General features: G+C 39.2%; 1 long non-coding RNA gene across 1 annotated transcript; it reads right to left on the reverse strand.

Moving 5' to 3' along the window:
• Positions 1-3,178: 3,178 nt before the first annotated feature.
• LOC136872554 (uncharacterized) lies at positions 3,179-23,298 on the reverse strand. Its single transcript, XR_010859951.2, has 2 exons — positions 23,214-23,298; positions 3,179-3,659 (listed from the first exon to the last, which is right to left on the reverse strand). It is a non-coding gene; the product is annotated as an uncharacterized lncRNA (long non-coding RNA).
• Positions 23,299-23,565: the final 267 nt, after the last annotated feature.

The raw sequence follows: 23,565 nt of genomic DNA on the forward strand, positions 1-23,565 counted from the left end.
CGTCTCACTTTGTCCGAAGCAATATTCAAGCTTGCCAGGAGAATAATATTCGTTTTGTGTGTTTAGTTCCAAACTCTACACATATTTGTCAAGCCTTCGATATTGCAGTGTTTAGATCTGTTAAAGTGAAGTGGAGACAAATATTGGAGGAGTGGAAAGTGAAAAATTTGAATCTGAGAGGGATCCCAAAGAATCTTTTTCCCCCATTACTGAGGAAGCTTTAAGAGAACTTGTCAGATAAACTCAGAACTCAATGAGAAACGGATTTGCTGCTTGTGGGGTTTATCCCTTTGATAAAGAAGCTGCGTTATGGAAATTACTCTTATCATCCTCTTCTTCAACATCATCAGAACACAGCAGAGCTAGTCAAATCCTTTCAGATTCACTTCTGAAAATGCTGAAAAGTATGAGGTACGGGGAAGGAACATCTAAAGAACCTAGCCACAGGAGGATAAGAAATGACCCCAGAAGCATAACTGAAGCATATTTTGAGAGCTGTGAAGGAAGTTCAGAGGAATGCAGTGTCGAATTGCCAGATTCCAATGGTAAGAAGAAGGTGTACCATTGTGCATGTCAAGTTACATCACAACTCAGTGAAAATGAATTTGAAGTAGTTGGGCTTAAGTGTGTAACGAGTAAGAGATGTATGTGTCAAAAATGCTGAAAATACATTTGAAATTTCTAAGGATGACAATGACTGTTCTTCCAACCCCAAAAGTGTTCGGCACAAAAACCGGTGCAAATACAGTTTTCCGTCACCTCTTCAGGTGGATAGGTAGATGCTAAACATGTCTTAGATAAGGATAAAAGAGTGATATAGTGTGCATGAGGGAACATTTTATGTCCAACATTGGACTAACCAATTTTTATTCATTGAAAATATGTAGGTGTCCAATGTTGCCCAGTAGGTTTAACTTTGGACAGCATTATTTTATTTAACTCTGAAGTCGTTTTATTAATTGTTTGTCAAAATATGCTCAACACATATTCATTACAATCTTGTTAAAGGTTACAAAATGAAAGTTCTTTTGTAGCATTTATCATAGCAGTGTTATATACCTTTAAAATGTAAAAGTGTCCAAAGTTTCCCTGTTTTATGGGATCTTAATCATTGGGATGATGCTTATTATCTAAAGGGAACCAAAATACAGGTCACTGGCCCCTCACAATGGTACTAATCACTAGTAAAACAGAACCAGAGTGTTCTTCCTACAGTGGCACAAATTACATGTAACGTAGACTCATGGTGTTTCTCGCATGGTGGCACTAATCACGGGTAATTTTAACCCATGGTATGTCACACACAGTGGCACCATTTGCAAGTAACACAAACCCATGGCGTTTCGCACATAAGAGCACAGACCCATGTTGGTCTTCACCTAGGTGTACTAATCAAGGGCACCGGTATTCCTCACTTGGTGGAACTAATCACAGGTCACACATACTCATGGGGTCACTCACATAGTGGAACTAATCATAAGCAATGCAGACCCAGGGTGCATCACACTTTATGGTAAGACCCACAGGCAACACAATCCCATGGTGTTCCTCACAAAACAATACTACTCTCTGGCAATGCAGACCAGTGGTTTTCCGTAAGTAGTCTTATTAATCACGGGTGTCGGCCAAACCCGTGGTGTTTCTCATATAGTAATACTAACCGCAGGCAACGTAGACCCATGGTGTTGCACATAAAGTGGTACTATGCATAGGTAATGCAGACCATACTGAACACAGTGGAACGGACCAGTAGAATACACGACGACCTCCTTCACAAGCAAGACTCAGACCCATAGTGTTCCGCACAGAATGGTACTGCTCCTATATAACCTGGACCCTCGCAAGGTGGTACTAGTCAAAAGTAACGTCGACCCATGGTGTTCTGCATGTAATGGTACTAATCACAAGTAATCTCATGGTTCTAAAATCATCCCTTGGTCGCCCCTTGTAGTCATCTCTTACGACAGGCAGGGGATACCGTGGGTTGTATTCTTCATCTGCGTCCCCTGCTGGAGCTAGTGGAATAATTTATAATTTTGACATTTATGTTGGAAAAGAAATCGTTGTTCAGAAAACATCCTTGGGTATCAGCAGAGATATAGTCATGAGACTGACAGCGGATGTTCGAGGCAGAAAAAATAAATAAACTGTATGTAGACAATTGGTTTTCATCACATGGATTGGCAGTGGCCCTGAAGCGAAAAGGGATTCTGATGGTAGGGACTGTGAGAGTCAAAGAGTTCATCCAGTGTCAAATGTACATCGCTGGTCTGTTGCTACCAAAATACATGTTGAAGTCCTAAGACTAAAAATGACAAAAACATACGAGGGAATTGGGGAGAGGGGGTGCTGGATCTGAATAATATGCTCATAGCCTTGTATAGAACTGACCAGGGCTAAACACAACTATTTGAGAGTACTTTTCCACTTCATCAACATCTGCGTGATAAATACATGGCTACTGCACCGAAGACATCTACATCAGAAAAAAGTTAGGAAGATCACGCCACTAGCTACGTTCTAAGCAAGAAAAGCAGAAGGCCTTACATCAGCTGGAAAAATATGTGAAGCACGCAAAAGGGGTAGACCATCACGCGAAGAAGGCAGTAATGCAATTGCAAAACGTAGTAAGTTTGCACCAAGACCGCTCACAGATGTCCACTTTGACGAGACTGGACATTGGCCAACATCAGACAACAAACAATGTTGTAAGTTATGGACTGTTGCATATTCTACTATAAAATATGAAAAATATGAGTTTTTGTGTTTGAATAAGAATAAGATGTGTTTCAAAAGCTTCCTCAATAAGTAGACCTAAGCATCATGCTACAATATCAGAAACTCAATTTGATCTTTTAACAGGAATTATACCAGAAAATGTTAAGCCTAAAAGGAACTAATACTCTAAATAAGTCATTTACATAACTGAATATTTTTTTAATAAAAGAAAGTGTGTGCTAGTGTGATGGAATCAATATTTCTCTTATTAGTTCTCATCCTTAGGTCCCAATGATTCCAAAAGTTATCATTCCAATTTCATTGTTGAAAATATTAATTGTTGATTTTTATCATGGTAACATAATTTTGGCTGATATTAAATTACTTGTTATTCCACAGTGTTTTATATTTTTATCCTCATAGATGATAATTTGGGACTGAAAGGATTAAAATTTATAACTTCTGAACAATTATAACATACTTTATTGTTGCAACTGTCACACCCGTAACCATGAATTTGCCCACCAACACAATGACACAAATCACTTTACTACTAACTGTGGCACCAAAAATATTAACATAAATGTACGAGTTCAAATATACTCCCTGCCTTGAAATACATCGGGATTTCAAACACTCAGACGGAATCACAAACTGATAACATGAATCTGTACACAACACACAATGTCACTCACGATGGGCACGACATTGGAAACAGGACATTTAAATATACCCTTGTTGCATTTAATTGACACCACCCTCACAAGATGGTCCTTGCCATGATGCACTTCTGTAGTGACTCCTAAGGGCCACTGCTGATGGGGTACGGAATCATCCTTCATGAGTATGACAGTTCCTGGTGACACGGAGGATGGGTTCGTCCATTTGCTGCGCTGCTGCAAAGGAGTCAGTCAGTCAGTAGACCATCTCCTCCAGAGAATCTGTTGAATAAAATTGAATCTAGTTAGCAAACACATTTTGCATGAGGTATTATCAGATTCTGGCAGTGCTGTAAATGATTCACCTATGAGGAAATGACCTGGGATGAGGACTGATAAATCTCTAGGATCACTGGAGCAGGATTGCAATGGACATGAATGTAGACAAGCCTCAATTTCAGCGGTCAGTGTGGACAATTCTTCATTAAATGAAACATTGCATGCCCATCACTCTCCATAACAGGTGTTACAATGACTACACCCCTGCTTTCCAAAATCCACCACAATTGGAGCATGAGGAGGTATGAAATGCCAAGTGAAATGCTAGAGAAGTCAATGATTTCTTCTCTATGCCTTTCTTGCTGGAACAATTCCCTAAGTTCATTCAAATCCTTGCTGACACCTAAAAAGTTGGTAGCATTGTCAGAATACATATTGCTACACATTCCTCTTCTTGCGATGAATCACCCGAGAGCTGCTATAAATGCCTGAGTCGTTAAGTCTGTGACTACTAAGTGAACAACTCTGGTGTACATACATATGACGATACTGTACAAACGTACCCCTTGAAAATCTTGCTCACGGGTTTGCCTGTCTTTTAACACATTGCGGACCGGTCCCGAGAAAACTCGTGTTTGCCTTGCCGAGCGTTGCGGACCGGTCCCGAGTTATCTCGTGTTAGCAGCAGACTGAACTTTAGTGCTATCTTTTGAGATATACGGGAACTATTTGGAGGTCAGGGGTGATAGAACTCTGTTATGTATGGTTCTACACAATCGATAGTCGCATTTCTTTTCGAGTATTCTTCATATCATAGATTTTCTTTGCATTTCCTGACAACATGTTTACAAAGTTTGAAGAGCCATGCAAGATGGCAGCGCTCAGGGATCGCACGTGTTTAGACAAAGATGAAATTATTCGCGAATTATGTGCTGATACAGGCTCCGAATATCTAAGTAATGCTGAATATTTAGAGTTCGATGATGAAATATCTTCTAACGGAAATGTTTCAAGTGATGACGATGATATAGTCTTATCTTCAAGGTGTGAAACACTTGTAGCGCATAACGAGTCTGATAATTGTGTTCCGGGTGTAAATATTCAAAATATTGTAAAGAATGTAGTGTTTTCTGACAACTGGGTTATGGGCAACAGTGAACCTAGGCTATAGGATTTTGAAGGTGCTGCTGGTATAAAGGTATAGTCTAATGAATCTGGAAACGTAGGACAAGTAGCAGGACTTATGATTGGTGATAAATATTTTCAGTATGTAGCTGAAAAGACAAACTTATACTATGAGCAGAATTCACATTCTTATAACGTATCCCCTAAAACACTAAAGTGGACTAATGTCACTAGCAGGGAAATTAAAAAATATTGCTCTGTGTATATTGATTGGGCAGGTGAAGAAATCATGTCTGGAAGATTACTGGCCAACCGAACCCCTAATAAATAAAACCCATATTTCCGAAAACAATGAGCCGAAATAGATTTCAAGAAATACCCTGCATTTCAACATCTATTCAGGAAGGCCACTAGAAAAATACGCAGTAGTCTTTCAAAAGCTAGTGAAGTTCTGAGAGTTTATTTGAATGCATGCACTCCAGCTTAGAGGTAGTTAGAAAGTGGCCGGGAACAGGGCTGTGCATGGGGTGAAGTGCACCCGGTCCGCAATGTGTTAAGGGAATTAGTACTTCAAAATGGCATCAGAGTACAGGATTTAAAAAAAAATTGTTTTGTGAAGATCAGTCAGTATCTTAACAATCACTGCAGAATATTACCATCCAGTACTCAGTCTAAATGGTAGTTTTGATTGGCTGAACCAACGTCTGCATGTCAGCAAATGGTTATAGCCTACCTACCTCTAATCCCAGTAGCACTACTCTCTTGAGTTTATATCACAGAAACTTAAGATGTAACATTTCTGAACATGCCCTCATATTTTAAGAAAAATAGTATTTCACATGGCGGCATCACTGTTATGGCCACAATGATCCCAGATATTACAGTATTCACGAGTTTCTCACATGAATATGTTTACATGTTTATGATAATGGCTGCTTTTTTCATTCTTATAACCTTGCTGATGGAAACAACAATGCTGAAATTAGCAAGATTATGGTGGATCAAAATATTGCATCAGCTTCATCCCGCAGGTCTCCCACCACTGCTGTCAGTTCATCAGATAGACTACTTTGTAGTTCTAGGAAGCTTTTTAGTGACGTTGGAGGGAAGTTCAATGGCTTGTGCTGGAAGTGAAAATAGGTTTAACTTAGGAATTAATTTCATAGACATTCAGTAACTCTCTCAGGCCTTGAGAATGCCTGTGCAGTGTAAATATTATAATAGAGACCTGTGTATTACTGTAAGTGAAAATATTGACAGAAGAGTGCTTGCTACTGAACTAGTTTTAACTTGTGAGATTTGTGGTGAAGAACATGCCTACAATTCATCCAGACAACGGAAAGTGGAAATGAAATAAACAGGAGGTTTGTTTATAGAATGCATCAAATAAAGAAGGGTGCTACAACTGCCAAAACTTTGTGTTCTGCTTTGAGCACTCCTCCTCCCACAACATAACATACAATAAATAAAACTATATTTAAAACTCTTGAGAAAGTGGCCAATAACAGTATGAAATCTGCTGCACAAGACACTGCCATTAAAAAGGTCATCAGCCCCTAATGGTACAAGATGGACAACATGAGATAATTAAAATTATAAAATGTCTGACAAGAGTTCAAAATAATTATAAGATTAAAACAATCAGTGGATCTAATTTGCAATGCCTTATTTTCTGATAAAATTACAGAAAAATACAGCTGACAATGGAATAAGGCATTGCCTGGAAGTACAGAGATATACGTTAAAACATGCAAACACGAACTAAAATATTCCATGGGATAAAAGTGCAGTTAACAGAAATACACTAAGACAAAGGACAATGTTACACAAGATAAGAAAGACCACTATCCCTCATAAAACGGATGATGAGGTCTGCCGACTGCTCGTCATTTGGCAGGATTAGGGAGATGGTACTCGGGAGTTTAAGACTACGGCGCAGATCGACCAGGTGCAGGCAATCCGTAAGGATGTGTACCAAGGTAATATGTTTGCCACAAGTACACACCGGAGGGGTTCTTCTTTCAATAGATGGGAATGCAGTAGTATACTGTGGCCGACCCGAAGACGACATAATACCACCACCACACCATCTCCCAATGGGACATAACCAAATGTCTCAGCTGAGAGCAAATATCACTTGCTGGAACCTTGTAAGGCAACGGGGCCAATGTAACTGCCTCCTTGGCAGTCTTATCTGCTAACTCGTTTCCCTCTACACCCGCGTGGCTTGGGAACCACATAAACATGATTCTGGTGCCGGCATCCAAACATCCGGAAAGCCAATCCTGGATCCACTGCACCAAAGGGTACCGAGGAAACCAGATACAGATATCAATAGACTGTAGCGAGTTCAAGGAGTCGGTAAACACAAGAAAGTGTCGACGCTCATTGAACAGTACGTACTGCAGAGCTTCACAGATGGCATAGAGCTCTGCAGCACACACACTACAGGTTTCCGGGACAACGAAAAGCAACCTATCGTTATCGACAACGAACACACAGCCCACTTTCGTTTCTGCCCTCGAACCATCTGCATAAACGACAACTGAACCAGGATACAGGCCAAAAACGAACAGGAAAAGCCTCCAATAAATTGAACGATCCGTGTTTTCCTTTGGGCCAGTGTGCAGATCCAGGACTATTTCAGGTCGTCGTATTGCCCCCGTAAGTACGCCACTTGGTTGTCTGAGAAGGCAGGGAACAGACCGTACGTCAAACATTCTGTGACAGCTATCCAAGCCTATTCCATCTGGGGCGTTGCTTGACGATAAGCAGCGTAAAGCCGAAGATTTCCACTGTGAAATACGCAAGAATGGCTTGGGTGAAGTGGCATCTGTTGTAATTTGCAGCATAGGACAGAAGCATTGGCTGGCGCCTCAAGTGTAAAGGCAGCACACTAGATTCAGCCAGCAGGCTAGCAATGGGGCTTGTACAAAAATCTCCCATTGCCAACATAACACCGCTGTGGTGAGTGTTATTCACTTTCACAAGAACGCTTTGCCTTGCGGATCGATATGCCGCACTGCCGTAGTCTAACCTGGATATGATATGTGCCCTGTAAAATCGTAGGAGTACCATGCGGCCAACCCCAAATTAGTACTGCTAAGGAACTTCAAAATACTCAACTTCTCAGTGCATTCCACTTTTAACAACCGCACATGTGGCTCCCACGATAATTTGCTATCGAAAAGGTTATGGTGAAGACAGATGCTATATTGGACTATAACACAACTAAACCTGGAGTGGACCTAATGACCAGCTTGTAGCCTACTATCCACTGAAGAGGAAAACAAAGTGGTGGAAGAAGCTGTTTCTTCATCTCATCATTCGAGGCGTGGTAAATAGCTACACACTATTCAAGAAAATTGGAAGATTAAATAACACTTTTGATTCCCAAATATACAGGAAACCAACATATGCTCCAATAACCATAAACAACTCATCATTACACCCCAGCTCACAAAAGCAGGCAGGTCGGTATATAGAGCTTTGAGAATTCCACTCTCCCCTAATAAATTAAAGACAGAATTAAACTACAGTAAAACGGGTATACTTTGCAACTTCAGGGGTTACTTTGCATCAAATGTGAAAAAAGCTAACTAAAGTCAAGTAGTTTTGGTATAATCCAATAGATGCAACTTCAAAGCAGGCCTTGAACAACTTTAATAGATTTTACCGCCATTTTGGTTGCTCTGTTTTCATGTGCTCATTGTAGTGACCATAAACTATTAAGAAATTAGTCGGAAAAATACATCTAACATCATCAACATTTTTTTTGTTGCGAGGTAAGTGTTGCAATAATCTTTGCTAAATTTAACAGAGACTCTCAATATTGCCTATACAACTGCTATGTAAATTTCCTTTAATGTAATTTTGTGTAATTTCCGAATGAGGTTATGAATTCTGAAAAAATTAATGACAGTGATGAATATTTTAATGAGTTTCTCATTCAGAATACTGTCCTTTTCAGTCATGGTGCGAACACACAAAAAGGAAACCTGGTTCACGTCGATATGCCGACTACAGCCCAGAGACATTGCAAGAGTGCTTAGAAGACATCAGAAGAGAAAATCTTTCATGGTGGAAGGCCTCAGATCATTATGATATACCCTTTAGAACAATAGCCAACAAAGGGAAGCATGTAAAATCACCAGGGAAGCCACCAGTGTTCTCTAAACAAGATGAAAATTCTTTTCTAAAATACATTGAAGTAATGAGTGATTTTGGGTTCCCATTAAAAGCGTATGATTATGTTATGCAGGAAAATATTACCTTGATCGCGTTGGTCGCTCTGTGAAGAGATTTAAAAAACAATCTGCCCGGAAAAGAATGGACAAAATCAATTTTACGGAGACACCCACTGTTGTCTGAGAGATTTTGCAGCTAACATCAAGAAATGTCAAGCAGCTATCGATGAAAAGATTATTAAAGAATGCATTGATAATCTAACAGGATCTGGAATTTCGATGAAACTAACATTTCAGATAATCCTGGGCAAAAGAGAGTGCTGGTTAAACGAGGGGTGAAGTATCCTGAGAGAATATGCAACTTCTCCAAAAGCAGTGTTTCCGTCATGTTTTGTGGAAATATGGCTGATGAAATGCTGCCACCCTACGTAGTTTACAAGGCTGGACAAAAGTGGACAACTTGGACGGAGGGAGGACCTAATGGTTGCCGCTACAACAATTCTTCGTCTGGATGGTTTGATGCTGCCACTTTCAGTGCCTGGTTTGAGTCTCCTCCTTCCTAAATTAAGAATATTATCAGGGAAGAAAGTTATGATCGGCGACAATTTGTAAAGTCATCTTTCCATCCCAATTTTTCAGAAATGCCGGGACGAAGACATATATTTTGTGTGTCTCCCGCCAAATAGCACCCATATCACACAACCGCAAGATGTATCTGTCTATCATCCACTGAAAGTTGTGTGGACAAAAGTGCTGTCAGATTGGAGAGACACGAAAGAGGGAATGAAGCACAATATTCTACCAAAGCAACACTTCCCTGCATTGCTGAGACACACACTTCAAATTTTCGCACCAAATATAGCAAAGAATTTGATGATGATGATGCTTGTCGTTTTAAGGGGCCTAACATCTAGGTCATCAGCCCCTGATGGTACGAAATGAAATTACAAAAAAAAAAGTTTTAAATCATCCACTGACCAAAAGAAGAAAAAGATGACATGAGGAATGAATGGATGGACATGAACCCAAAACAATCAGTGGATCCTACCCAAAGACTACCAGAAAGAAACAGTGTTAACGACCAAGGGACCATTCTAAAGTACAATCCTGATAATGATGACGCTTGTTTTATAAAGGGGTCCAAAATCCAGGTCAACAGCCCCTCATTATTGTACATGTCGCTAGTAAAGCAGAACCATGGTATTTGTCATGTTGGGGTATTAATCAAAAGACTCACGGTGTTCCACACATGATGGTACTACTCACAAGTATTGTACGTCGTACAGGTAACTCAGACCTATGGTGTTTCTCACACAATGGCGCAACTCATAGCCAACGCAAACCGATGAGATTCCTCACCTAGGTGTACTAGTCACGGGTGCTGGTATTCCCGTGGTGTTCCTCACATAGTGGATACTAATCACAGGCAACACAGACCCACGGTGTCGCTCATATAGTGGTACAACTCACAGGCAACGCCCAGACCCGCGGTGTTGCTCACATGGGTACGACTAACGGGTACTGGAAACCCACAGGAGAACCAACTCACTGCTGCTACTAATCACAAACCTGTTTCGTACCTAATATAGTGGTACTACTCGCAAGTACAGGCAACCCATGGTGTTCCCCACGTGATGGTACGAATCAAAAGTACTTTCATGGTTCTAATTCAAGCATCCCTTGGTCGCCCCTTTTAGTCGCCTCTCATGACAGGCAGGTGATACCGTGGGTGTATGTTTCGTCTGCGTCCCCCCACCCACAGGGGGTAGAGAGAAAAAAGAAGAAAGAACGGATCCCTTACTTTGAAAAATGAAGTAATGGACGATGAAAGGCAAGGGCCACGAAGGGCGTGTAAATGAAAGACTCCCTAGGCCTCGAATGCTGTAATACCGTCGGGGTCGGAAAGGATAGAATAAAGTGAGGAGCCTGGCATATGTGGAAGCAATGCCAAGACTCAGCTAAGGGCCCCGTGGTCGCCAATCCATACTCCCAAGTTGAGAGCCCCTTGTAGTCCCCTCTTATGACAGGCAGGGGATACCGCGGGAGTATTCTACATGTGCATCCCCCACCCGCAGGGGGTAGTGTGTTTGGTCCGCTAGAGGTGTTTTATTTCCCTCAATGTGGGATTGTGCCGTGTGAAAAGGAACCACTGCTCCAGCGACTGCCACAAAAAGTAGCTGATGAAAAGTCTTTAAGTGCAGCACTTTTAGATGTCTTAGAAAACACCAGAATAGCATGCACAGGGAATGGCAACGTGAAGAGAAGGAGAAAGATTGATGTTCCTGCTGGTAAGAGTGTTGCACATGAAGAGCTTGTCCAACAAGAATGTGCACCTCTAACAAAAAGAAACATTCCAAAGAAGAAGCAAAGGGTGGAGAAAATTGATTCTTCTGAATCCGGTGAGGAACAAGATGATGACCCCATATGTCAGGATTCATCAGATGAAGAAACCTGGGACACACATTGATGCAAGCAGCTGGAAATGACTGATGAACAGGACAAAATTCTAGAGCAAGAAGAACCCAGCTTCCTGCCTGTGAATTGTCAAGTTGGGGCATTTGTAGTTATTCGTTACGACGGTGATTTATATCCTAGAGTAATAGAAAGTTTCAATGAAGAAGCGGCTGAGGTTAGTGCAATGATAAAGTCTCTGAAATTATGCAAGTGGCCCGCCAAATTGATAAACTATTCTACGAATGGAAGGATGTTATTGGAGGAATAGGCCCGCCAAAGAGACTGGGTAAAAGGGGAATTTTTCGAATTCCTGAACTCTCAAGGAAACTCTGAAATTGAAGGCAGTTTGTGCAACTTCATACACATTATTTGCTGTTTTAATTGTATTTTCCTTTTAGATTTTTGTAAGATTTGGATTAAAATAAAATTATCTCTTTCTTTCTATAAACTTTGTTATTTATCATGTGAAACCTTTTATTATCCATAATGTGGATGCCCTTTATTTCTTGCCATAGAACTGGTCATTCCATACTGTAAATTTGCATCTGGTCTCATTATTAATTGAAATATAGGAGCATATACACAATGATGCAAAATTACCCGCTCATATGGGTTACTTAGCATCAATATTTAGATCGCAATAACACCTATTATAGAATTGTTAGGTCATTACATTACACACGCGTGCATTCCTACTAACCCACACAACACCTTTAAAGAGTTGTATATATTTTCCGGCGATGTATAATCTCTGAAACTGACTTTCTTCTTACGAACTATAAAAAGTGATGCAAAGTATGCCCATGTTACGGTACATAAAGAATTTAGCAAAATTAAATGGATATATAGGCGAAAGGGTCAATCGCCTAGTTAATGATGATGACGCTTGTTGTTTAAATGGTACGAAATGTAATGACAAATTAAAAGTTCAAAATCATCCACTGACTAAAAATTTAAAATGTCATGAAGAATGAATGGAGGGATATGAATTTAAAACAATCAGTGGATACGGTGGTTTATTCAAAAACGAGCGGAAGGTATTCTTGTGTCCGGCCCAATGAGTGTTGAGCAAGCAAAACATTTTCACAATGCTCTTGGCTTAGAACGTGATTTTAAAGCATCTTCGGGCTGGCTTACGTGGTTTAAGAAACGCTACGGAATACGAGAAACTGCTATTCATGAAGAGTGTCTCAGCGCAGACACGGATGCTGCTGAAAATTTCGCACAGGAATTTCAATCATTCATTGAAAAAGAACAGCTTGGCTTAGACAACTTTACAATGCAGACAAAACAGAGTTGTATTCGAATGTGTACCGTCCCGAACATTAGTGATGCAACAAGAACAGCAAGCCCCAGGCCGCAAAACATCCAAGGAAAGAATAACCATTATGGCATGTGGTAACGCAAGTGGTGATCATAAATTAAAATTATTAGCGATAGGGAAATACAGAAAACCCCATTGTTTTAAACGAGAGAATGTACCTTTGCAGTACTACCATCAAAAGGCAGCGTGGATGGACACAGAGATACTTAAGGACTGGTTTCACAACCATTTTGTGAAACAAGTGACGGCCTACCTAATTAAGCAGTCACTGCCTATCAAAGCAGTGCTCTTGATTGACAATGCGCCTTCTCATCCTACGAAAGTGAACTTAAAGAAGGTGGTATTTACATGAAATACCTTCCCCCTAATGTAACTTCTATTCTCCATCCCATGGACCAAGGCATTATTGCTGCTTTAAAGAACTATAGGTCATCTCTGTTGAGGAAGGCATCGATATTCCAACATTTTGGAAGGACTTCAGTTTGTTGGATGCTCTTCACGAAGTCAATAAGTCATGGGACAAAATTACCACTACTACGCTCGCACGGTCATGGAAATCTGTTCTAGGTGACGAGCACGAATTTGCCGGCGTCAGCGATGATATTTCGAACGGGCAACGCAGTCTCGCTATGATGATATCATTACTGAAATACCTGGATAAATGCCAAGATGCAGAAGAAAGTGGCATTATCGAGTGGTTAGACGTCAATATGGACGATTATGGTTTCAGACATGTATGGAATTTGATGGTTGATGAGGAAGACGGAGATTCAGATGATATTGAGTGCGGGAGTGATACAACAGAAACCCTGAGTTTTCCACAGCCAAGCTAGTGTCTCTATAGACACACTTATCTCTTACATGGAAAATAGAGGTGAATTTTCATATATTGTTTTCTTGAGAAATGTACGATCCAAAATTAGAAAAAATGAACAATCGTCTAAGAAACAAAAAGTGATGACCGAATTTTTTCGTTAGATACGAATGTTGGCATATTCCACATGGCATTTTGTAATTTTTCTCTAGTGTGTCTTACAATACAATGTGAAGTGTTATAATTATTTTCTGCTTGTTCATAAAATACATTTCTTTATTTTAACCTATGGTTTTGTATTTACCAGGCATAAAAATGACTGCGAATAATTCGCGGAAGTGCGTGCATTAATTACTGCGAATTATCAGGAGTGCACTGTACCTGGAAGCAGAACACACTTTTGTGTTTGCTGACAGCTTTCACCACCAAGTAGCAAAAAATTTAAGGCAAAAGGTTAAAGTTTATGACTGATGACTTTGCAGAAGCCGAGCAAAACTGTAATTCTGGAAAAGTTTCTTTATTGAAACACACTAGTCCTTCAAATTTTTTTGATGCGTTCGACTACAGTTCATCTCATGTTATTACGAAGACAGAACCAAGGCTTTATTTGTCTGACATTGTACAGGTCACATTTCAAAGAGGAACTTTAAATTTGAAGTACAAATCTGATTATAATGAGGAACCCATTGAATTAACGTTTTTTTAAATAGGCCTAGTACTTAAAGAAGAATCAAGTTCCAAGGCCACCTACTAGAACTTTAAGAGGTATCAATAAGGAGAACCAGGAGGAAATCATCAAAAAATTGGTACCATTGATGCCAGAAAGTGAACGCAAGTTCTGGGAAAACTTGCCACTATGTGACGTGCCCGACTTACTTTTAGAATGTGATGATTATGATTAGCTTAGTTTAAAGAAACTATTTTAAGCCTTAAATATTTGAGTTAAGAGGTCTATTGTTGCAAACATGTAAGTGGTCTGTTCACTATGAATAAAATAAGACATTTCCAAATGTGATATTTGTTGTTATCCACAATATGTTGCTGCCCTTAGATTCTTCCTTGACAACTCCTTCAAAATATGAAGGCAAAAAGCATTAAGTGTAAGTTACTTCCTTTTTCATTAAAAAGTAATATTCCAATATACTTAGTGCACTAAGGAAAAACGCAGTAAGTGTATTTACTGCCTTTTGGCTTAGTAAATATACCAATCAAAAGTAGTACTGTAATTGTAAATTAAACTGTGAAAGAGTAATATTTTCCTGAAGCAAACCATAAAATTGATTTTAAAACTAACAAAGAGGTATATTTAGCTAAATAATTTTGGTAATATGACATTTCTAGCATAAAAAATCTTTCAAAATTTAAACACTTAAATTTCTGGGTTCCATGTAGAATGCAGTTAAGTCTTTTTGACTTAGGAGGACAGTATGGGCATAAATAGATTTCAGTTTTTACTCCAAGCTTTACGGTTTGACCGTATTTCTGATAGAAGAGAAAAACTAAGTGTTAATAGACTCGCAACCATCAGGGAAATATTCAAGGATTTCGTTTACCACTGCAAAACAAACTATTATTTGAGTGAATATGTAACGATCGATGAAATGTTAGATGCGTTCCGTGGTAAATGTCCCTTCCGACAGTACATTGCTAATAAGCTTGCAAAATATGGACTGAAAATATTCGCCCTAACAGACTCCAGAACATTCTTCACGCAGAATATGAAAATATATGCCGGGAAACAACAAGAAGGTCCCTACAAAGTGAGCAATAGTGGCAAGGATGTGGTTGAAAGGCTTGTTCAGCCAATTTCTGGATCCAGTCGAAACCTAACTGTGGATAATTGGTATATGTCTGTACCATTAGCCCATAGTATGCTAGCTAACCATAGGTAAACTATGGTAGGAACCCTGAAAATAAACAAAACTGAAATTCCTCCCCTCTTTGTACAATCCAAAGACAGGTCACCTAAAAGCAATTTGTTTGGTTTTGGAAATGCAGCAACTCTGCTATTACATGTGCCCAGGAAGAACAAGGTGGTTTTGGTGTTGTCAACTATGCACAACAGTGATGAGACTGATGAAGAAACTGGGGAAGCTCGAAAAGCAGAAATGCTCACATTCTATAATCTCACAAAGGTAGGAGTGGATGTGGTTGATAAGCTAAAAAGCGCATATTCTGTTTCACGCATAACTCGCCAATGGCCTCTAGCCCTGTTCTACACACTTCTAAACGTAGGAGGGATTTTTTTTTTTTTTTTTTTGCTATTTGTTTTCACTTTACATAAAAACAATATATATACAATTCTCCACCTTATCAATACGAGTTTATTTTACATTACAAATATTCAAGACTAGTTTCGACTCCTATGGGGTCATCCTCAGTTGACAATTGTAAATTGTTCATAAAAACATCACATAGTAAAAGTTAGACTAGTTTAGGCTGATCATTAATGTTTGGTGTGTCTAGTACATGACTAGTGTGCATTGTTCATAAAGACACATATTACCTTACTGCTACTACTATCCGATTTTAAGTTATATAGTATGGAACACAGATATGTTTGTGTAACTTAACAGTGACAAGTTCAAATATTTACAGAATTGGCTGTTGATTAGTCACATGATATAATAGAACACAGGCTTGAACATTTTTGATTTAAGTATAAGTGCAACATCTTGCTTTTGTACATACTAGAGGCTAAATTCATTTTGTAAAGTCATTACATTCTAATTGAAACTTAGTGTGAGGTTAAAATTGAATAAAAATATATGCTAATGTGGACATTAAAATATTGTTAAAATGGGCATATAATCAAAAACAGTGGTATGTATGCCACACATGTCTAGTATAAAAACTCATTACACTGGTGCTGTTAGTGTGCAGTACAGTATATACACTGATTTGGAATAAATGGATTTGTATATATATCGTTCCAACAAAGTGGATCCATAAAAATATTTTTATGGATCCACTTTGTTGGAACGATATATATACAAATCCATTTATTCCAAATCAGTGTATATACTGTACTGCACACTAACAGCACCAGTGTAATGAGTTTTTATACTAGACATGTGTGGCATACATACCACTGTTTTTGATTATATGCCCATTTTAACAATATTTTAATGTCCACATTAGCATATATTTTTATTCAATTTTAACCTCACACTAAGTTTCAATTAGAATGTAATGACTTTACAAAATGAATTTAGCCTCTAGTATGTACAAAAGCAAGATGTTGCACTTATACTTAAATCAAAAATGTTCAAGCCTGTGTTCTATTATATCATGTGACTAATCAACAGCCAATTCTGTAAATATTTGAACTTGTCACTGTTAAGTTACACAAACATATCTGTGTTCCATACTATATAACTTAAAATCGGATAGTAGTAGCAGTAAGGTAATATGTGTCTTTATGAACAATGCACACTAGTCATGTACTAGACACACCAAACATTAATGATCAGCCTAAACTAGTCTAACTTTTACTATGTGATGTTTTTATGAACAATTTACAATTGTCAACTGAGGATGACCCCATAGGAGTCGAAACTAGTCTTGAATATTTGTAATGTAAAATAAACTCGTATTGATAAGGTGGAGAATTGTATATATATTGTTTTTATGTAAAGTAATATCCATCAATACGGAAATGAAACTTATAAACAACAGCAACAATTTGTTTTCACGTCGCACCGACACAGATATGTCTTACATAAAATCAGTTTCATGGTCCGTATCGCACTTCAATAGATTCACAATTAAGTATTTATTATATAAAATCAGTTTCATGGTCCGTATCGCACTTCAATTTTGCTAGTTGCTTTACGTCACACCGACAAAGATAGGTCTTATGGCGACGATGGGACAGGGAAGGGCTAGGAGTGGGAAGGAAGCGGTCATGGCCTTAAGGTATATCCCCAGCATTTGCCTGGTGTGAAAATGGGAAACCACGGAAAACTATCTTCAGGTCTGCCAACAGTGGGGTTCGAACCTCCCGAATACGAGATACTGGCCGCACTAAGCGACTGCAGCTATCGAGAATTGACTATTTTCACCATTTTGGCCCGTACTGACTTATATACAAATTTCTATAAAATAAATAAATAAACAAAAATCAACTTTGGAAAAAGAAAAGAAAGAAAGGAGGAACGTAGTGGTAATAACTTTCCATAACACTCACTCATACGGAATAAAAAAGATATTCAATAAAAAGGGCATTGAGGTCACGTTTAAGACAAACAACAGTAACAAGAAAATTTTATTTAACTCGCCTAAGGTTAACAAATCCGACAGATTTAGTAAATCAGGAGTATATTGTATCAAGTGCCAAAATTGTGGGAAAAAATATATTGGACAATCAGGGAGGAGTTTAGAGACGAGATAAAAGGAGCACGTGAATGCGGTAAGACATAGGAGGTTCTCAGCAATGGGCGAACACATGGAGGAAAGAACTTATAGCTTTTAAATTGGACTGTACATGATTCAGAAGTATACATAAACTAGATGCAGACTCCTTGTGGACAGTGCCAAGATAACAGTAACCTTATGTGAGCCTTCACTATCATTTTAGGATTCTTATATCTCTTGCAAATTGTTTCCCTAGCTACTATAAAATTACCTGCAGGTATGGGTGCATCCCAATAAGCTGATGGGCACTTCTCAATATAATTTAGCAAGTGATTCTTCAAATGAGTAAATCAAACATAAAAACGCACAAATTAAGTAACGTCACCCGAGACTTGGGGTAAACGAATCTTCGATAAGCTGCACGAGCCCGTATTATCCGAACGCGTGCACACCTTCATTTGCTCTCTTGAAAAATAAGCGGCAACCTCGCTCTACTTGGCGGAATTGGCGGCCTGACGCCATGATGTTTGTTGACATTCCCAGTAAGACTTGAAACCATGTGTGACGCTTATCGCTTTCGTTAAGGAACTTCAGGTGAATATTCATTTTATATATCTTGAGATATCAAACGATTTTCAAACTTTTAATTTCTTTGTTATGGACTGATATTGTAGATGCATGCCATTTGGTTTTTATTTTATAATTTATGATTCTGCTAAGGTAACATAGGGTGTCAACTACTAGAACAGGATACAAGAGATTTTTCAGTGCTTGACAGTCATGTCAACCACTAGCTCATTTCATATATCCAACTAATCTTCTTGTTAATTTTACCCAGGCTTCCTAAGGATATGCTCTCTAAACTGGTAGAATTTCACATTGATAGAATAAGCATATCCAGTAGTTGACAGGGGGTGTCAACTGCTGATGCTGTGGCAGTCTACTACTAGCACTAGATTATTTTTTAAATTATTTTTTGTTTCATCTCTTGATTCAGGTACATAAAGATGGGACCACCAAAAAAATTACTGAATTATGAGCACGAACAAATGGAGAGGGCACTTATTGATGTACGGAGAGGAATCCCCGTCGCTACTGCAGCTAGACAACATGGTGTTCCTCGTCTAACTTCGCTTTACAAGGCAAGAGGCAAGACCCCTGTAAGCCGTAAAATGGGGCCTTGTACAGTTTTAACCACTGACGATTAAGCAGTTTTGGTAACGTGGATTAAACATATTGCTAAAGTTGGCTTCCCAGTCACCAGGAATCAAATGGCTGACAGTATTCAGCAATTATTAAAAAGTATGAATCGCACAAGTCCATTGTTCAAAGACGGACGTCCAGGTACAACTTGGTTCAAATCTTTCATAAAACGAAACCCCTCAGTATCCGTCAGAGTCGCAGAAAATCTGACCGTGTCAAGGGCCTCTGTCACACAAGAAGTCTTAAGTGAGTGGTACACCCATGTGTACACCTATCTTCAGGAAAATAATCTGACGGATATTTTGATGTATCCGAGCAGAGTTTTCAACGGAGATGAAAGTGCGTTTTTCCTGAACCCTAAAGGGAACAAGGTTCTTGGTGCAAAGGGAGACAAACAGGTGTACAGCCAAGTAAACCCCGATGAAAAAAAATGCTTAAGCGTTTTACTAACAGCCAATGCCGCTGGTGCGATATCTCCCCCATCAGTTGTTTTTAAGTACGAAAGAGTCCCAGCTGACTTGTCAGCCAGTATTCCCCAAGGTTGGGGTGTTGGGAGATCGGAAACGAGACGGATGAATGCTGGTCTGTTCTATGAATATTTAGCAAATGTCTTTCACCCATGGTTAGTGAAATGTAAGATCACACTACCTGTTATTCTTTTCATAGATGGGCATGCATCTCACCTGACACTCCATGCTAGCCGGTTCTGCGACGAAAATGGCATATTACTGGTAGCCTTGTGCCCTAATGCTACACACTTGATACAGCCTATGGATATATCAGTTTTTCGATCTCTGAAGGGTAGGTAGAAAGTTAAAATTCACGACTGGAGGTTAAAAAATATCGATAATCCTGTCTTGAAAAAGAGGCATTTTGCTCCGCTACTGAAAGAAGCCCTAGATGAGCTACCATCCAGCATATTTGTGAACGGGTTCAGAAAATGTGAACTAGTACCATGGAATCCACTTGCGCCATTCGAACACAGAAAAAGCTCTTAATGATGGCAGCTCTTCCAAACCACAAGCTAACAAACATAATCTCAATAATCTTCGGCATATGAGAATTGCAAGTAACAATTGCTCAGTCTGTAATTGAAAACCTCATAGGGCCAGAAAAGTTACAGCTGTTTCGAACCAACTCAACAATGGCGGAAGGCAATGAAGACAAATCCTTACATGAAATCTGGAAAAAACTGAGCCGCAACTTCAGTTCGGGTGAAATTTGTGAACAAAGTTTAGAAAATGAAGCAGATTCTAGTGCGACTTCCAACCTCGGCGAGGAAAACAATCTTGAAGATAGTTTTGCATTGAACAGTGAGACGGTGAAACAACATGCACCCCAAGAAAATGCTACTCATCTTTCCACCGACAACACTGAGCAAGCTTTCTTCCTTGGGCAGTAATGGACCAGACACTACCCAACACTTATGTGTTACAAATCCAGTTGGTTCTTCAATAGCCAACTCTTCAAATATCCCAAGTCGTTTTAAGAAGGTATTATTCCGGTCAGAAGGACCTCAAAAGAAAACCAAAAGAAAAGAGAAGGTACCACGCTTTGTATTATCTGAAACATGGAGGGAGTATCATGAAAACAAAGCAAGGAAAAAGCAGGAATTGGAGGAAATAAAGAGGAAAAAAGCATTGGAGCGACAGAGGAAAAGACAAGAGAGAGAAGAGCTCAAAAAGAAAAAGCAGGTTAAGAAGCCACAAGCCAAGATCACAATAAAGAAAAGGAAATTGGTATCATCTTCTGACTCTGACGAAGAGTGGATTCCATCAGGAGAAAGTCTTGAAGATGTAAGCCTCAGCCTTTCTGATTCTGATATTTCAGAGTATGAAACCATTGCGAGTAAGCAGTCTAAAGCTGTGATAGAAGTTCAAGAAATAGCTGCGGAAACATCAAGGAGTAATGAGATCCGCGACATCATTGAGCCTGAAGGTACTGCTATACCATTGTAATCTGAAAGTGTTTTCAAACATTCTGAGATCACCATTGAAGCGGCTCAAGAAGAAATTTGTGGAACTTCTGTGGACATTAAAGTCCCTGAAACAACTGAGGTTGAAGCTGCTGAAGTAACCATGGAATCTCAATATGTAACGGTACCCTCTCAGGCCAGCGTCGAGGTTCAGAAAACTGTTAGTGAAACGTCATTAAATGCTGAGTGCAGTGGTACCTCAGACATTTTAACGGCTGCGTTCGTAAATGAAACTTAAAAATATGAAAGTGTGAATTCCCAGCCAACATGTGTTAGGAGTCATTCTATTAGTGAAGGCACGTTTGTCTTAGCTTTGGTGAAGAAATCGAAAAGGTATTGTAAGCATCTATTTGAGATAGTGAACATACTGGATGAAGATCATTTCAATGCAACTGTCCTGAAACCTTTGAATAGGCTGCGAAATGTGTATGTTAGGGCCGAGCTAAGGACTGTAGTTCTTGGTCTGGATCGTATGGTTGAGAAGTTACCTTCCCCATTGATATATGGCTCACGAACTAACAAAAGATATCAATTTTCGTGTTCACTTGATGTACCCTTTTGAGTAATCTGTTACCATGCTTGTGTAAAATGCTTTGTAATGTTATTACAACTCGCCAGTACCACTTACTAAACTCTACGTATGTTTATATATCATTGTAGGCAATAAAAAATTGGTAGCTGCAGTTAAGCAGTGTTATTATTGGCATGTCAACTACTGATACATCATCCTGTCAACCACTGAAAATTTCAAAAGTTAGAGTGTCAACTACTGACTCAAATCAGAGCACTGAGAAATTTCATATTTTTCCTTTCATAGCAAACTTAGTGTATTTTTAAATGGAGATTCCCTACGAGCAAGAATCAAGTATAGAGGGAAGCAAAAATGGAGGTGGTGTTACAGAAATAAAAGCAAATGTGGATGAAATTGTACAAAATGTTTCTTATACTGTCAACTACCTGTGCTTTTACCCTATAGGCTCCTTGTATTCACTGTTTTTAGGAGAGGAACTGGTACCCCATGTACTGATTATCTGTTTTACTTTAGCCCTAACTGCACCATGCTTATCTTCAAATTCAGCTCAGACCTGTTCCTGAGAAATGGATTCATCCACTCTTTTGACGGACACTGAACTTCATGAAAGCCTCTGACACTAGCGCCAACGAACGTTCGTTCTTTATATGTAATAATGCGTTGGGGATATCGCTGTTAAATTCATTAATTTGATCACAAAGCCTGGCAAGCGATGCCTTTCCTATTCAGCGGACATAGTGAAGCTTCCTAATATGTAGGTACTACAAAGCAATGACAGAAATGGAAGGAATAAAGATATCTTGACTGCTGTAAGATTCCTTCGCTAAAAGTGGACTCTGTACACCTGCATACGAAGTTTGGACTGCTGCCTGGAACACCATCCGTAACGGGGCAGAAATTGCAATACTGTGAGAGGATTCAAACTACGGACCACCAAATGTGAGTGGAATTGAACCACTGAGATCCAGATGAGAGACGAACTGGAACGGAGTAGAAAAGACGAAACACTGGATAATACCGCTTACACCAATTAAACAACACTTGTGCGTATTTACTCTGTGACCGTATGGAGCATAAGTCTTACTGCGAGAATTGTAGGCTGTATATGCTACGAATTAGCTTCAAGTTTTGAAAGCAAGACGTTCCTTTACACAGTAATTGAATTTTGTTTGCTCGGGAATACTCGGATGCGATCGTCCGTGCTCGTACCGAAGCCGTCCGATGTAAGCCGAATTCGACACGAACAGGCCATCTTGTCACTTTCAAACGGGCAGCCACTCGCGAATAAATCCGCCATTACACTCCAATTCCACTGTTTTGAACATATATACACAGACATGTAATAAATTGCACTCGCATCATACACGTTCAAGTCACAAGAATTAATGTTTTCTGTTGTGAAGTCACACTGGTTCACTTGAATGCATATAGTTCCTCGTCGTTATTGCCATGTGTTCAAACAATAGTTTATGGCAGCAGTACCAGGCCCGGAGGATACGTATCGCTCGTGGTATACATATGGGGATATAAAACGAATACTACAGGTGACTAAAGAACTGAAATAAAACTTGAACATTATGTACATACACTATTTACATGTTGAAAAATTGAGCTTGTTACTCGGTATAAACATAACCACTCGCCTTCATGGTGTCTGGAATAGTGATGAATGATGATCGATACCACAGCTAGAGATGGCAAACGAATATCGATATATCGCAAATATCGATATTTGAAGAATGAAATATCGATATATCGACATCGATATTTTAAGGTCCGATATATTGTCGATATCGATATTTTGTGCCTAATATATCGATATCTCTGTCTAATGTAATACTTGTTGCTGCTATTTGATTCTCTTTCAGGCCCTTTCAATATCTGCATGCTACAGTTACGGGATTTTAATGTTTATTTCTCAATTCATTCGGTAATAATA

This window comes from Anabrus simplex, chromosome 4, assembly GCF_040414725.1.
Source record: "Anabrus simplex isolate iqAnaSimp1 chromosome 4, ASM4041472v1, whole genome shotgun sequence".
NCBI lineage: Eukaryota > Metazoa > Arthropoda > Insecta > Orthoptera > Tettigoniidae > Anabrus > Anabrus simplex.